Genomic DNA, 17,096 nt, shown 5'->3' on the forward strand with positions numbered 1-17,096 from the left:
ATGTCTTAGATCTTGTCATCATCTGTAATTCCTCCCTTTTCAAAATACTCATCAAACTCCTTGTCTTCCAGCTACTTCCATGACAACAGCTTTTCAACTTCATCAGGACCTAGAGTACTCTGGACCTTCTGCTTTTTTCCAAATCCATCCATCCCTTTTAGTTCCTTCTACCTCCAACTTAAACTCTTACTTTCTGTTTTCTTCTTGCCTACTCCCAAGCAACCAAGCAGTACCAGAAAAAAATAAATAAATAAATAACAGAGTAAACGTGTCCCACCGTAAAAATATGGTCATCCAGTTTAAATGGGCTCACAACATTGTCCAGCAGTTCTACTACAACCTTACTACTCAAAGCATGGTCCACAGACCAACAGCATCACCATCACTTAGGAGTTCACAGAAATCAAGAACCCTGGATCCAATCTCAGACCCACTGCATCAGAATTGAAATTTTAAATAAGATATTCAGCTGACTCACAAGCACATGACACTTTAGAAGCACTACACTGTATCATCTATTATCCTTCATTCTTGTATAATCAAAATCTCTATCTCAAATGGATTCTTCCCATAGATAGTAAGTCATACTCAGTCTCTCCCACTAAATGAACAAAAAGGAAAAATACCTATAACTACACATTTCCCTTGAACCATGGACCTTTCTCTTCTGTCACTGAGAGGCAATTTACTCAACATTTCTTCATCTAAACTGCTCTGAGGCAAACTTATGTCTGGCTCCAATGACTTCACAAAAACAACTCTGAGAAGTTTGCTGGTGACCTCCATGTCACAAAGTCTAATAGATTTTTTTTTTTTTGAGTTTTTATCTTGGTATCTGACCACCATTTTGACACTATTAACCTTTCGTTCCTTAATAACACTCCTCTGTTATCCTCCAGGACTCCCAAACACTTTCCACTACATGAGGACACAGCAAGAAGGTGCAACCTGAAGAGGGCTCTTACTTGATCATATTGACTCCCTGTCCTCAGACTTCCTGCCTCCAGAACTGAGAGAAATAAATTTCTGTTGTTTGTAAGTTAAAAAACATAATAATAACAGTCCTCTGTTGACTTCTATGGCAAAGCATTCTTGGTTTTCTTTCTACCAGTCTAGTCACTCTACCTACCTATCTATCTTTCTATCCACCCATCCATCCATCCATCTATCTATTTAAACCTAGAAAACATCCTTGATAAAACCCTCTTGCTTATCTCCTACAATAATTCCACCATACATCCTAATTGTCTTCAAACTCACTTACTTCTTTCTCTATCAGTGGGGTTAATCACCATTCTACAGGTTACCATCACCAGACACTTCAATTACAACAAAATCCGAATTACACTGACCTTTTCCATTCTCTCAATCTTCCATTCCAAGGCATTTCTTTTTTTTTTTTTTTAAGATTTTATTTATTTATTTGACAGACAAAGATCACAAGCAGGCAGAGAGAGAGAAGGGGAAGCAGGCTCCCTGTTGAGCAGAGAGCCCAAAAGGGACTCTATCCCAGCACCCTGGGATCATGACCTGAGCCAAAGGCAGAGGCTTTAACCCACTGAGCCACCCAGGTGCCTCTCCAAGGCATTTCTGATGCATTTCTTTACCCAGAAAACTATTCACCAACACTTCCTTCGGCTCCCCACTTCTCTTTACTCAAATCATGCCTATCTTCCCAGATCTCATCTTCCTCAAAAAAATATTTATTGAAGTTCAAGGTTAGGTCAAATCCCCCTCCCTTCAATATTCAGGAGTATGTGCACTGTTTTTTCATGAACAGTTATCATAGTTATACTCTTATATATATTTGTGTGATTCTTAGGTTAATGTTTATCCTCATATACCCACTACAATGACTAGATTACATATTCTATGGCAATAAGGACCTGTTTCCATTTTTGATCAACAAGGCATTCTAGTGGCTAAAAGTATATCTGGCACAAAAGAGTTACTTAATAAACAACTGTTGAATGAATTAATGAGCAAATGTGCTCTGGATGGAAGAAGTGGCTACAGAGTCCCAGAGGCCAGTTTCCTGTCAGCTGCATTCTTTTTTTTTTCTTTATTTTTTTTCTTTATTTTTTTTCTTTTTTTTTCTTTTTTAATTCTTTTTTTTAAATTTTTTTATTTCTTTTCAGCGTAACAGTATTCACTGTTTTTGCACCACACCCAGTGCTCCATGCAATCCGTGCCCTCTCTAATACCCACCACCTGGTTCCCCCAACCTCCCACACCCCCACCCCTTCAAAACCCTCAGATTGTTTTTCAGAAGGGAGTTGAAGAAATTGGAAGGGGAGGTGAACCATGAGAGACTATGGACTCTGAAAAACTATCTGCTGCATTCTTGCACCTGTTTCTACTACTCCGTTTGAAACATACCTCTCTACTGTTGTGTTCTCATACTTAATCTGCTGTATTTATTGTCTTCCTAACTAGGTATGAAACCTCTTAGAGGTAGTGTTGTGAACATTATAAATTCTCATTATTTAAATTTTTACATAAACAATCTTTTATTGTCATCAATAATGCTGGGCTCTTCAGTGGCATTGATGGTACATGGAAAGAAGAGAAAGACCCAGAAGATGAGAGAAGTGATTCATTTCATGTATCTAGAAAATTGTTTGGAAAATAAGTCATTTGTCCCATTATTGAAGGGTTCTTACCAGGCTAACTTACAAATTTCAGACCCATAGACAAAGCAATTGAAGTAGATTTTAGTAATCCTGAACCTACCCCCTTCATTTTCAACCTAGACATGGCAAGCCAAGGGACACAAAGCAATACATGGCATATAGTACCATCCCATAAGGTAAAGTGTATGCAATAGAAACAGGATATGAGTTTATACTCTATTAAAAGTTTATCTCCAGGGCGCCTGGGTGGTTCAGTGGGTTAAAGCCTCTGCCTTCGGCTCAGGTCATGATCCCAGGGTCATGGGATCGAGCCCCACATCGGGCTCTCTGCTCAGTGGGGAGCCTGCTTCCCCCCCTCTCTCTCTGCCTGCCTCTGCCTACCTGTGATTTCTGTCTGTCAAATAAATAAAATCTTTAAAAAAAAAAAAAGTTTATCTCCAAAAACAAAGATAAGATGAACATTTTTCCTGTTAGAAATAATTCTCTCAAAAGAGGAGGAAACAAAACCAGGCAAGAAATCATATTCAACATATAGACTGAATTAGACCTTCTAGAACCATGTTGGTGTCCCTGAAAGCTTTGTGTTGTATGTAGAAACACATTTAAAGATTTATTTGAGAGAGAGAGAGAGAGAGATAAAGAAAGAGAGAGAGATATAAAGGGGAGGGGGAGGGACAGAGGAAGCACAGAGCCCCATCTCACAATCCATGAGATCACGACCCAAGCTGAAGCCAAGAGTTGGGCACCCAACCAAGTGAGCCACCCAGGTGCCCTACAGAAACATGTTTAATTTGGTAGTAAGTACACATACCCAAACACATGTACCTATTTGTTCCAAATGCTGTTTTGCCAGATCCCTAATAATTAATTAAACTGACAAAGGGTGACCCTATTGAAGTAATTTTATAATTCTGCATCATTGTGAATCAGCGTCTGCCACTGTCCTGAGCCACCTGAGAAAGAAATGAAGTCGTCTGGCAGACAAAACAAACATCACCAAAAAGGCTCTCATGAGATAGTCTTATTTGGCCTCCTTTTCTAAAAGCATGGGTCCAGTATTCAATATGATCTCCATCAAATGTAAGGTTCGCACATGAAGGACAAGAGCCCATTATCCATCTGTCCCGTGACAGCCCCACTATGAAAAGATGATGTCTGGGACCAGCAACACCTGCCTCACCTGGGCATCTAGCAGAAATGGCGCCTAGAAATCTGTTTTAAGATATTCTTTAGGTAATTCTTATACATACTCGGGTTTCAGGAACCTTGTGCAACAAAGTAAGTTTCTGTAACATTGCTTAGCCCATAAACATGGAGTTCTCTTGTTTCATATGCGTTGTTTTTTTAGGTAATAGAAGAAAAAATACTGAGATCACAATCATAAACATTAGCAGAAAGGGGGGAAAATCCCTCTGCTAGCTTATCAAAGAAATGGAAGCATTTTCAAGTCTCTTTTTAAAAAATTTAAAATGAGGGGTACCTGGGTGATTCAGTCGGTTAAGCATCTGTCTTTGACCCAGGTCATGATCCCAGGGTCCTGGGATGAAGTCCCTCACTGGGCTCTCTGCTCAGCAGGGAGACTGCTTCTCCTTCTCTCTATGCCTGCTGCTCTGCCTACTTGTGCGCTCTCTCTCTCTCTCTCTCGCACTCGCTCTCTCTGTGTCAAATAAATAAAATCTTAAAAAAAAAAAATTAAAATGAGCCCTAAGCCCAGGGCTTCCTTCCCAAAAAGGGCATGCTCTGGCTTTGCATTGCTTCTCACCCTCGACACTGGTTCCTGTTCTCACCATTGAGACACCCCCTGATAGAGTTCCTCTGCCATCTGCATATCTCCATGCCTCTAAGGCAGCATTTCCACTCTCCTTATTTTTTCTGCATTTTCAATGTCTGCTGAAGCAGTTCTAGGCAGACTGAGCTGCCTGCTGCTGTCCAGGTTAACTCCTTAAGTATCAGTCATCATTTTTATTAGTGCATTGACTATAAAATTGCATAGGTTTTATGTGGTCTATCCCAGCCCAGTTTCCCCCCAAAGCCTTGTTATTTTTAGTGTATAACTTTGCAAAACAAGTTTTTACCACCTGTCGGGAATACATTTATCATGTTATGGCAGAAATTCCTGTGACTTTGTGATGGGTGTGGAATTCGGTCTGTAACAATAAAGTACTTTGATTTTTAAAAAAAATCAGATGATCTTATTTTTCTAAATAGTCACCTAGAAAGTTCATAGTTGCCATAAGTGATGAATTAATTAATTCAACTATATTTTACAGTCCAACCATATACGTGTCTATATATAGCTTACCTGACCATGGTTTTGGAACTTTGTTCTGAAGTTTACAACATGAGAATGAGAGAGTTAAAAGTCACCTTGGCATTTTAAGTTTAAAGACTTAGAAATATCTAGATATTTTTTTTTCCACCTAGATGTTTGCAAATGTGCCAAATGCCACTGAAAATACATTTAGTACAAAAACTCACATAATGAGGTTAATGCTGCCTGCTAATAAGTAGGCAGCATGAGCAATGAAGAATTTACCATTTGAGCACTGCAGGTTAAAAACAAACGTATAATTAAAAATAAAAAAAAAAATATAGGGGCACCTGGGTAACTCAGTTGGTTAAGCAACTGCCTTCGGCTCAGGTCCTGATCCCAGGGTTCTAGGTTTGAGACCCACATTTGGCTCCCTGTTCAACGGGGAACCTGCTCCTCCTGCTTATGCTCTCTCCCTGTCTTTCTGTCAAATAAATTAATAAAATCTTTTAAAAAATAAATAAAAATAAAAAATACAGTTAAAATCAAAATAAAAATTATATTCAATATTATATTTGAGTCATTCAAAATCAAAGAAAACAACTAGTTTTCCAGGTCTGACCATCAGAAAAGAAAAGCTAAATTTCCTTTAAAAAGTACTGGATTCTGGCAAGATTCTACCATCTATCTTCTCAATGTAAACAAACAAACTACTTTTTTTCCCCCTGGATCTGAGTTTACAAATTTTTCAAATGCACATTTTTGAATTATCCCTATAGACTTTTTAAATAGGAAATATTGAATTCCATGTTGTTTAGTCAACTGGAAAAATCCAACATCCAATGATGTAAACCCCTTCCACGTTTCCACTCTCTCGGCCAACACAACCACTTACAATTAAGTTGCAACATTCACAGAAAATGCATATCATATTTATATCTGTCCCATTTTAATAAAGCCTTGCAAATAGCCACTTGGCTAGTCCCCAACATTGTTCCACAAAGAACTGAAAATAAATGTTATTAGTATCATCTGTCCCTCCGGGAGGACAGAACAGCCCAGCAGTGAGCACTTTTGTGAGCTGGAGTTCTTTTTAGATTTAATTAACTGTCTAGGCTGGTTAAATGTATAAAGTGTGCATCATAGTAGTTTACTTTAAAAGTGAAAGGACTGGATGTGAGGGCGATCTGGCTGCGACATCTGTCACCCCATTGATCACCAGGGTTGATTCGGTTGATCTGGCCAGGTACGCCAGTGTCCCCTTCCTCCCTCACCGCTCCATGTGCGCCCTGCCGGAAGCTGCGTGCTCAGTCGAGGAGGAGGACCTTCCCCGATAGAGGAGGGGTCCGTTTTTCTGTGGAGGGTATACGAGTAGCTGCACTCCCCAGCTAGAACCTCCAAACAAGATCTCAAAGTCCATTTGTAGGAGAACATAGTGTCGTCAAGCTTCCAAGACTCCAGACACATCCAAATGATGCACTGCACATGGCAGTCTGCCTTTCTTTAAAAAAAAAAAAAAAGTGAAAGGACCATAAATCTAAATCTAACTGAATCCAGAAGAAAGAATTTCACAGATTCATGGTATTAAGAAATCTCAGCATTGGAGACAACACTGTGGGCTTTCTAGTTAGAGAGTCTCTATGGATTCATTCTCTTTAAAAGGGCTTCTGAGGGGCGCCTGGGTGGCTCAGTGGGTTAAGCCTCTGCCTTCGGCTCAGGTCATGATCTCAGAGTTCAGGGAGCCTGCTTCCCTTCTCTCTCTGCCTGCCTCTCTGCCTACTTGTGATCTCTGTCTCTCTCTGTCAAATAAATAAATAAATAAATAAATAAATAAATAAATAAATAAATAAAAGGGCATCTGACACGCAGTCACCTCGCCTCCTCTTGAACACCTACATTGGGATTAATTTTCAGTGAGGAAATCTATTGGGGGCAAACTTGAATTCTTAGCAAGTTCTTCCTTTCATTAAGCCAAAATGTGACTCCACATAACTTCCAATCATTATTCTAGCATTAATGTTTTATAACATTACAGACTATATCTAATTCTTCTACAGATTACTGTTTTAAATATTTGACATAATTAATGTTAGATCGCTCAGCCTTCAAATGTTTCATCTAACCATCATTAATTTCATCATTTTTTTTCATTAAAAGTAGTTTCCTGCCGTCACGCCTTGCTAGCCCTTCTTTGAATGTACTCCAATCTAGAAACCAATGTACTTCTAAAAACGCATCTCCTAGAAATAAACAGAAGACTAAGATGAGATCGATCTGTTAGGCAGTACAAAGATTCTGTTACCTTTCTTCTTATAGACAGTAAACTTCCACGCATGTTGTTTAATTTGGTATTAGCTATTTTTTTAATCGAACCTACCTTAATACTGTTGCTTGGATTTACCTAAAACCCCAGATTATTACTAAATTATTATAATGACTAAGCTACTAACTTTCTGATACTGTGTAAGTTAATAGCAGTTTATAATTCTACTAAGGATATTGGGGCTGCCTCTTCAGTCATCCCAAAAAAAATTTGGAAGTGAATCATTAGACAATTTCATTTTGTGGTGATTCTCTTCCCCTTTACTCTCTTGGAAGGGGGATGCTGTGAATGGTCATGTTTTTTCTACTATATAAGTACTTCTTACATATTACTTCACCTTGCTGACAAAGATATCATAAGGGTGGTTGTTTTTTTTTAATGTGTGTAAATAACACACATTAAGAAAAAGCATTTGCTCAATCTATTAGTATATTATTATTTGAAAGAAAGGGGAATGGATAGAAAAATGGGAAGGAGGGAGGATGTGGGGAGGATGGAAGGAAGGAAGGAACAGAAAATGTGACAAGTTTGAATACAATTGATCTTAGTGAACCTTTGATAACACCTGAAGGTCCCAGCTTTTTATATTTTTTTATGAATCAAATTGTAATAAATAAATATATTTTAAAGAAAAAACAAAAGGCTAGAGTTTTTTAGTACAGGCATCAAGTTTTCAGGTCCATACCCTTGGTCAAAACTTTGCATTCTTGTTTAATTTATTTTATTTTCTTAAGATTTTGCAAAATATTTTTATTGTCTCTACAGTGCTTTTTTGTTGTTTATCTTCAATTTTTGTATTCAAGTATAGGTAGGCCTTTCTTACACAGAAGACAAAAAAAAATCACAGACAGACATGATCTCCTAGGATCACCTGAAAGAGAGAGCCGACCCCCCACCCCAATACTCCTTTGACCACCATTTGTAGACATGAACTAAAGAAACGACTGAAATCACATTAGTCAGAAATAGGTCAGAAGGAAGAACATTTGCACATTACATACAGCTTATTAGTTTGTACTCTGAATAACATTTTTTTGAAACAGAACAAGTCACAGTATCATATCCTTTCATTAGACCTCTCTCATTTGTCATTCCTTGTCTTGGGACAATCTGAACTAATACTTGGCCCAGGCAATGATGTTAGAGGATGTTTGTAACTTTATTATTCATCTCAAATTTCAAAGATTTAATATAACACATTATAATTTAGGAATAATATTAAGGGGACACAGAACAGAACATTTAGCTCTTACACCATACCCAGCTCTCCATTTGATTCTTAAACAGCCTGACTTTGCTACCAGCAGGAGGTAAGGATTTTATTACTTAGTTGAGAAATTTAACTTTGAGTCTTTTCTGGGCAAAATCAAGTTGAGGGTTTTGTAGTGTTGACGGCTTGAGGGTTTTGTTGGTTGATGGTCAGGAAGGCTTTCAAAGCCTTACAATTATATAGAGAATGCATTAACTTGTACGAATCGATAGCAGGGCGCAGAGTATAAATAAAGTATGACAGTATAATGACGGTTAAAAATTTGTACTGTAAAGTCAGACCATTGCACTTTAAATCACAGTTCCACTACTTACTCTGCAACATCAAACAGGTTATTTAAAATCTCAATGCCTCAGTATTCTCACCTATAAAATGGAATAATAATGCTACGCACTTCATGATGTTTTTGAGGATTAAAACAAATAAATACGTATAAAGTACTTCAACAGTGCCTACTATGTCATGTGTTCAATAAATATAGATATATTTGTGTATGTTTTATGTTTATATAATTTTAACCATATATGTTATGTTTAGAAAAAAAAAAAAAAAGACCAGAAGGAAGACATCTAACCCTGTCTATAATGTTCTGCAGTGTCTACAATGATTGTCTACAATGGTTTATACAATGAGCTAAAATTGTTTAGTCAATAGTTTTCTACTATTATTTATATAGGGAGCCTATGTTACTTTAACAATTAAGGGTGAAATAGATGGGTGAGTACTTAGGAAATATATTTCAATTATCCTTCTTTACTCCAAGGTTTTGTCTTCTTGGTTATATAGGTACATATCAAGATGATATTTAATGATCAGCTTTGCCAGTCGTTATCAGGCACAAATATATATATATATATATATATATAATCCAGCTTATGCAACTCAAACTCATGTGAGACTGATTTGTGTCAAAGAACCAAGAGAATAATTTATGAGGCTCTGACTGCCAAGCAGACTGATATTCATGTTGGCTGTTCAACACATTCTCTTCTTAGCAGAAAAGTCTATTCAGGAAATCAAATGAAGATTGAGCTGCTTGATGAGTAAGAACTGGGAAGGAGTCTACAGAAACAGCCCAACTGATGCAACCAGTGGTTCTACCATTAAAAAACAGTATCTTGGGATGCCTGGGTGGCTCAGTGGGTTAAGCTTCTGCCTTTGGCTCAGGTCATGATCTCAGGGTCCTGGAATCAAGTCCTGCATCTTGCTCTCTGCTCCACGGAGAGCCTGCTTCCTCCTCTCTCTCTGCCTGCCTCTCTGCCTACTTGTGATCTCTGTCAAATAAATAAAATCTTAAAAAAACAAAAAACAAAAAAACAGTCTTTTCCCCGGAAGGGCTGTGGAGATACACTCACCCAATCCTTTCCAAGTTCTCCTTTCAGTTCTTGAATAATATTAACATTAACATTTCCTGTTTGTTGCAGAGGGAAAGTCTCTAATAAGCATTCATCTTCAATTGCACTTCAATTGCACTCATCCAGGAGGCTGAGACTCTAACTCTTTACACTAGTATAACTCTTTATCCCCCATGATTCCCAAAGAGTGAAAACTATGTCCCCTCAAAAAGCCAGCAAGTCCCTTTACTTATTTTTCATACTATGCCATCACATATCTCAATAAATGTCTTTACATCTAATCACAAATAAGTCAGAGAATTGGAGAAATCTCTAACAAAGCTGTACCCATGCCCACTCATGTAAATTATTACAAAACTGATGGAGATAAAGAGTTCTCAGGCTATCTGAGTTCCTTCATTATTTGCAGAAGCTCTACTACTCTTAAATCCTGTAGTGCTTCTCATCTTCCCCACAATCAGAAGGCGTTGAGATCCACCTCACAAACATCCTACATGCATCCCATTGTAAAACATGCATTCGGCCACTCATCCTTCCAAGACAAGAATCTGGAAGTCTAAGCTTGTTAGGAGAAGGGAACAAATGATGCATGTGGAAAAAAAAAATATATATATATATATGTTCACAGACAAATGAACTCATCCAAAAAGAGTGGAGGACGGAGATGTTAACTCTGACCCAATGAGATGTAAGCCTGAACAGGATTAGACAGTGTACTAAATCTTACAAATATGGTCTGTGCTGAATCATAAGAAAGAAAAAGTATCTGAGTACTTATTTTGAATGTTCCTCATTTTAAAAAATTACTGACAAGAAGAGGCAGAGAAAATTCTGGAGAATCAACAAAATATTTTGCACATTTATAAATATTTCTCCAAATATTATCAATCTCCAGGATGTGTCGCCTCCTCATTTTTGATTCAGTTAAATATGCCAGCCACATTTCAACCAAAGATGTTTGCTTAATACACAAATAAATCTTAATATACTATACACTCTTGCATTTGAAAAAATCTCCAAATGCCAAATGAAGCCAACTGTTAAATAACAAATCACAATATTTATTAACAAACTTTTCAGTTGAGCTGCTGTTTTCCCCCCTCTTTGCTGACTGATTTCCCTCTGTCATTGTGTTTTGCATATGCTTGAGGAACACATTGTGTAATGGCTGAAAAATGTGACTGAAGGTTTTGAAGTCCTTTGTTTTTAGAAATAGTGCCACCACTTGAGAAATAAATATGATGTCTAAGAATGGGCTCATTTTTACAAAAATGTTTTAAATGATTCAAAAATCTCAACTTACATAAGTGTAACCACTTTTAAAACAACTTAGGAAACATAACACATCCAACTTTGGACAACCAGCAACAAGGGCAAAAAGCCAGATTCCCCTCAAACCAAACATGATAAATGCAAGTATTTTGTTTTCCGTAGATCATAATACAATATAGTTAATGGAGCCAAAAGAGAAACTTGAGGTTCTGATACTTTAATGTGCAATGGGCCAACTGTTTATTCTGTGCCCAACTGAGGGTTAATTTTACCCAGGGATTTTTATATGATTCCCCAAACTGAATGAATATTTGCTCCCTCACCAACTTACAGAGAGACAGGATGGATGGGTAGGATGGATGGGTGGTTGGATGGCTAGAGAGATAGAGTGATAGGTTGGTAGATAAATAGATGGATGATTGGTGGATGGATGGGTGGCTGGATGGATGGATAGATGGATAGATAGACAGGCAGACAGACAATCTTCAAAGGATTTGTATCCAGAATGCATATGTCAGTACTCTATAGTAAAAGGATAAACGACTCAACAACAACAACAACAAAAATAGGTGAAAGATTTGAACAGACAATTCACTAAAAAAAAAAAAAAAAAGATATAGGAATGACCAATAAACACAAGTACAATATCATCAACCATTAGGAAAATATAAATTCAAACACGAGTGATGCTTCATACACGTTTCTAAAATTTCTAAAGTTAGAATACTGAATGCTGTCAAGGGTATGGAGCAGCCCAAACTATCATATTTTGCTGGAGGAATGCTAAAAAAAAAAAAATTGGAAAACAGTTTGGCCAGGTCTTATAAAGATGTACATTTACCATATGACTAGGTAATTTCACTTCTAAAGAAATGAAAACATGTCTACAGAAAGATTGGTAGATCAATGTTTACAGCTGGCCTAAATATGGTTATTTAAAAGTCTGGGAACAGTCCAACCATCACTTCACAGGACTATAAATGGTAAATTGTGGCCATTCATATGATGGAATACTAGTCAGCAAAAAAATAGAAACAAGCTACTGATGCATAAATGTGTCATGTACATGGATGAATCATTCACATACAGGAGTATCTACTATATGACTCTCTGATCTTACATAATATTCTAGAACAAGCAAAACTAATGTGTAGTTACACAAATCAAATTGGTGGTTGCCTGGAGTATAGGGTGGGGGACTGATTGCAGAGAGGTAGGCTGAGGGAACTGTCCTGCATCTTGATTTAGTTGGTGGTTACATGGGTGTATACAACTTGTCAAGTTGAAACACTTAATATGGATACATTTGATTGTACACATTGCTGCATACTGTCTTTGACTGTATGTAAGCTGTAGTTCAATGATACTAAAATTGTTAACTCTTTATGGAGATAACCCTCTTGTGTGAATAAAGAAATAACATAAAATCAGGGCACCTGGGTGGCTCAGTCCATGAAGTGTCTACCTTCGGCTCAGGTCATGATCCCAGGGTCCTGGGATCAAGACCAGCATCCGGCTCCTTGCTCAGCAGGGAGCCTACTTTTCTCTCTTTTTCCCACTCATGCTCTCTCGATATCTCTGTCTCTCTCAAATAAATAAATAAAATCTTTAAAAAAACCGTAAAGGGGCGCCTGAGTGGCTCAGTGGGTTAAGCCTCTGCCTTCAGCTCATGTCATGGTCTCAGAGTCCTGGAATCGAGCCCCGCATCAGGCTTTCTGCTCAGTGGGGAGCCTGCTTCCCTCTCTTTCTCTGTCTACCTCTCTGCCTACTTGTGATCTCTCTCTCTCTGCGTCAAATAAATAAATAAAATCTTTTTAAAAAATAAAATTAAATAAATAAAAAATAAATTTAAAAAACCCATAAAATAATGTATAAGTTTTTGTATCTTCTTTTCCACTAGAGAGGCATTATGCCATAGCAATTAAATGCAAGGCCTTAGAAGTTAGAAAGACTTGAGATGAAATCCCAGCTTTACCTCTTACTAGATGCAGGGCTTCAGCCAAGTTATTTCAAATTATAAGCTTCTGTTGTTTTATCTGTAAAATGGGGATAGTAGTACCTCCTTCAAAGGGTTATTGTGAAAATGCTTTGAGATAGGGCCTGCAAAGCACTGGAAAGATGCTTATGTAAGACAAGTGTTCATTATCTATTAACCACTATTATTGAAAATATCATCATTAATAATTTCACTATGGCATTATTTCAGGGGGGCTTACTTAAAAATGAGCATATATATCAACTATTTTTATGAAGCCAAAGTAACAGAATAAATACTTATTTGAACCTAGAACCGTGGAAATAACTAGAAACCTAAGCAACAGCTCACAGTATTAATGGCACTTATCTGCCCCACTGAAATGACAATATGCAGGATGAGCACAGATTCTGATTTTCAAATATATAGGAATTGCTCCACCTCTCAATGTCTAGAACTCCTGATCGCAGCATCTCCGGCAGAGTTATCCATGGAAAACTAGCATTCGCATAGCCTCAGTAGCAACAGATTATCTCTTGTTTCTTTCTCAGATTGTTGCATTCATGCTTCTGACTTAGACTTTGGTTAGCTAAATGACCTAGAAAAATATTGTCCAAGGCAATGTTTCATAACCAGGGGCATCTGAGCACACCTAGGGTCTTTGGGAGTTCTTGTTAATGCCCTAAAACTGTATCCAAACTAGGGGCAAATGTGTTTATGAAGACATTATGAGAACCAGACCTTCAAAAGAGCCCATGAACTCAACAAGGAGGAAACAATGCAGAAGGCTTGAGAGACAAACATATCAGTAGCTCGTAGTTGACCTAAACAGCCATAGAAAATATTTAGTATAACTTTTCAAACAGGATTCCTTTTTTTTTTATATTAAAGTATAATCCTATTTGCCATAGTTAGCCATTTTGCAAAGTCCCTTGATGTTTGTGAGACCAGACTAGTCCATGTGACTGAGGGATCACGTGAAGGGGAGTCCCAGATGAAAACCATTGCATAGAACAAGTGGGTAGGAAATGAATTCTATTTTTAGCTTTTAGCTTTGTCTTACCTCTTATGTCCTTTGTGGTTATGATAGCCCATTGCAGTATCCTCTGAGGATGACTGAACGAAGGAAAATAGAGATTCACTTGGTTAATGCTGACCACCCATGAAGGCAGGAGACATTGGAAGCCCCGGCCTGAATGGTGAGTCTTTAATATTATTATCATTATTATTATTTTAGTATTATTAATTAGTGTTATTATATTATCTCATTAGTTTTTAGGGGCTGACGCACAATGTCTATTTTTGAAACACACAGGAAGAAAAACGGAAGTCTAATACTCTAGAAATGTGTGACCTCCAGAACCCAAGCAGGCGTGCCTGATGTTCTCTCTCCATGTAGCAGGGGGAGTACTTTGAAGGGGTTATCCTGTCATGCCCAGACTCCTAGACTCCTGAAAATTTTAATAATATGATGGGATCCTGAATCTGCACAGGGTTTATTGACCACACCTCAAGTGCCTATACCTTATGAAGACCACCCCCGCCTCCTGTAGATTTCCCACTTCCTATTCATCCAGTCCAATGACACAGTATCACCCCTATAGCAGGCTGGAGTGATGTTCTACAAAATGCCCCACTGTTCCATTTTCCCCTCCCTTCCCCTAGGATCCTCTGTCTTGTTTCCTCAAATCCCTCATATCAGTGAGATCATGTGAAATGAAACAAGACGGAACCAGAGAGGAAGACAAACCATAAGAGACTCTTAATCTCAGGAAACAAACTGAGGGTTGCTGCAGGGGTGGTGGAGGGAGGGATGAGGTAGCTGGGTGATGGACATTGGGGAGGGTATGTGCTATGTTAAGTGCTGTGAATTGTGTAAGACTGATGACTCACAGGCCTGTACCCCTGGCAAACAATACATTCTATGTTAATTTTTAAAAAATGTCCAGCTCTTCAATACCCTTTCTGTGATGTGATCCCATTGGTTCTCCTGGTCCTCAGACGTTCATATTAGGACAGGAATTTCATCAGCAGCTCTCCTGAATATAGAGACTTGCACAGGATAGAAAAGTGTATGTATATATAGTCTTGCCCCTAGGCCATGTTAATTTTCCTTCCCTCATCGGAAGGTAGTCTGAAGGTATATTAGTCAGTATTCTCCAGAGAAACCAACAGGAGAGGGAGAGAGAAAAGTAGACATAGATGAGGCAAGATCAAAATAACTACAACCGTTCATGACAAATGGCCAACAGAGGTAAATCTCATTGGGTCTCAGGGACTTGAAAGCAAAAAGGTAGAAATTAATGTCAAATGGTCAGGATTTTGAAGGAAAAGTGCCATTGGGTCACATAAAAATAAACAAAAAATAGGAATCCACCCAACATGTAGTGTAAATCATTCAATATAGTGTCACCCTAAAAAGACCACAGATATTCCATAACATTGATTATATCTAAACTAATGTTCCAGATTCCATTGTAAGTGGTTTTATATAATATCTTAAAGAGAAAAAGAAAAGGGTTGGAGCAGAGTGAGCTGATAAAAAAAAAAAAAATCAGCCTGTTCTATAAAATGACTATTAACTGGGTAGCAGTTGGACTTCTCTGTGACCAATTGCCTATAATATATTACGAGCAGGAAGTTAATTGGTGAATGAGGCAGAGAAAAAATTCCATATGGATTTCCCTTCCCACACATGTGCAAAGGCTAGCAGGAGAAAAAATATATATATAATGACAACCCTTGGATGGCAAGCCAGATGGCTCAGACTTTGCCGTATCCAGCCCTGGCACAGAGCGGGCAGCCTGCCATCATTCAAAAATCAGCAATTCCTGGGCATGGAAAAAAAAAAAATGTGAATGTCTTTTAAAGGGAAAATGTACCCTGCCATCGAAGAAGATGGAAACAAAACATAAACAGATTCAGAAGTATGGTATTTTGATGGCTGAAGTTTAGAAAATGTGGAAAAGGAGGAAATGAGATGAAATAAGAATGCCATCTAATTATCCTTTTTTATCTACCCATATACAGAAATTAGATGTTGGTGGACTCCCAGAGAAAGTTCAGATTCCCACAAATGATTCAAAGCTTGGCCTTAAGTAGTAGCAGATTAAAAAAAAAAAAGAAAAAAAAAAAAAGGAAAATATTAAAAAAAAAAAAAAAAAAAAAGGGCAGATAAAAAATAGCCGCATGGCTATTTTGGTGTTTATAGCTGAGGGAAGCTTTAGGACTATAAAGCAGTCCAGTTCTTGAACTACTTTAAAATAAATTAAATAATAGAAAATGCTTTGACCGATTCACCCAAACCTGTTGATAGCATTTCAGAAATAAAACAAAATAAAATGAAAAAAAAAAAGAAATACTAAACGTTCCTGTGTTTAAAAACAAACAAACACAAAACCTCTGATGAGAGTTAAATGTGGTGTTTTTAAGAGTATTAGTTATTTTTTGTTAGTGTCCAGGGACCATGATTGTATATGAGATCCAAAGAGCTACAATGAGCGGTACTTTCAGTAAAGTTGAGAAAATCACCACTTTGAGAAGAAATTGACACCCCCCTACTACCGAAATCTATACTAAGTTGAATTTGGAGATTTCAGGAACAATGATATACTGCATAGTGAATGGCATGCAAATGAACTTGATGCCTTGACTCCTTGCTGTCTCCAAACAGTTGACAGGGGTACTGGCCAGGAACACATACTCACAAGGCAGAAGAACCCAGGTCCTTGTAAGAAGTCAACTACTATAAAAACATTGGATTTAAATCATTACATGTAAATGAAGGAAAGAAAGAATGGAAGAAATTTTCAAATGTCTTAGAAGAGTAAAAGTGCTGAGTGCACTCAGCTAGCTTTGTAAAAAGTTTTTTTGATACAGTTTCCAAAAGAGGCTTGAGGAAGTCCAGCCCGGGTCCCCACCTCTAGAATTGGAGGATCTTCCAAAGGCAATTGGGTTCACACCCTTGATAAGATTATCTGCAGGCAGAGCACATAAGAGTCAGGCTACTGTTCTATC

The sequence above is a fragment of the Lontra canadensis genome, unplaced genomic scaffold, assembly GCF_010015895.1.
Source record: "Lontra canadensis isolate GAN:19392208 unplaced genomic scaffold, GSC_riverotter_1.0 scaffold41, whole genome shotgun sequence".
In the NCBI taxonomy this organism is placed as follows: Eukaryota; Metazoa; Chordata; class Mammalia; order Carnivora; family Mustelidae; genus Lontra; species Lontra canadensis.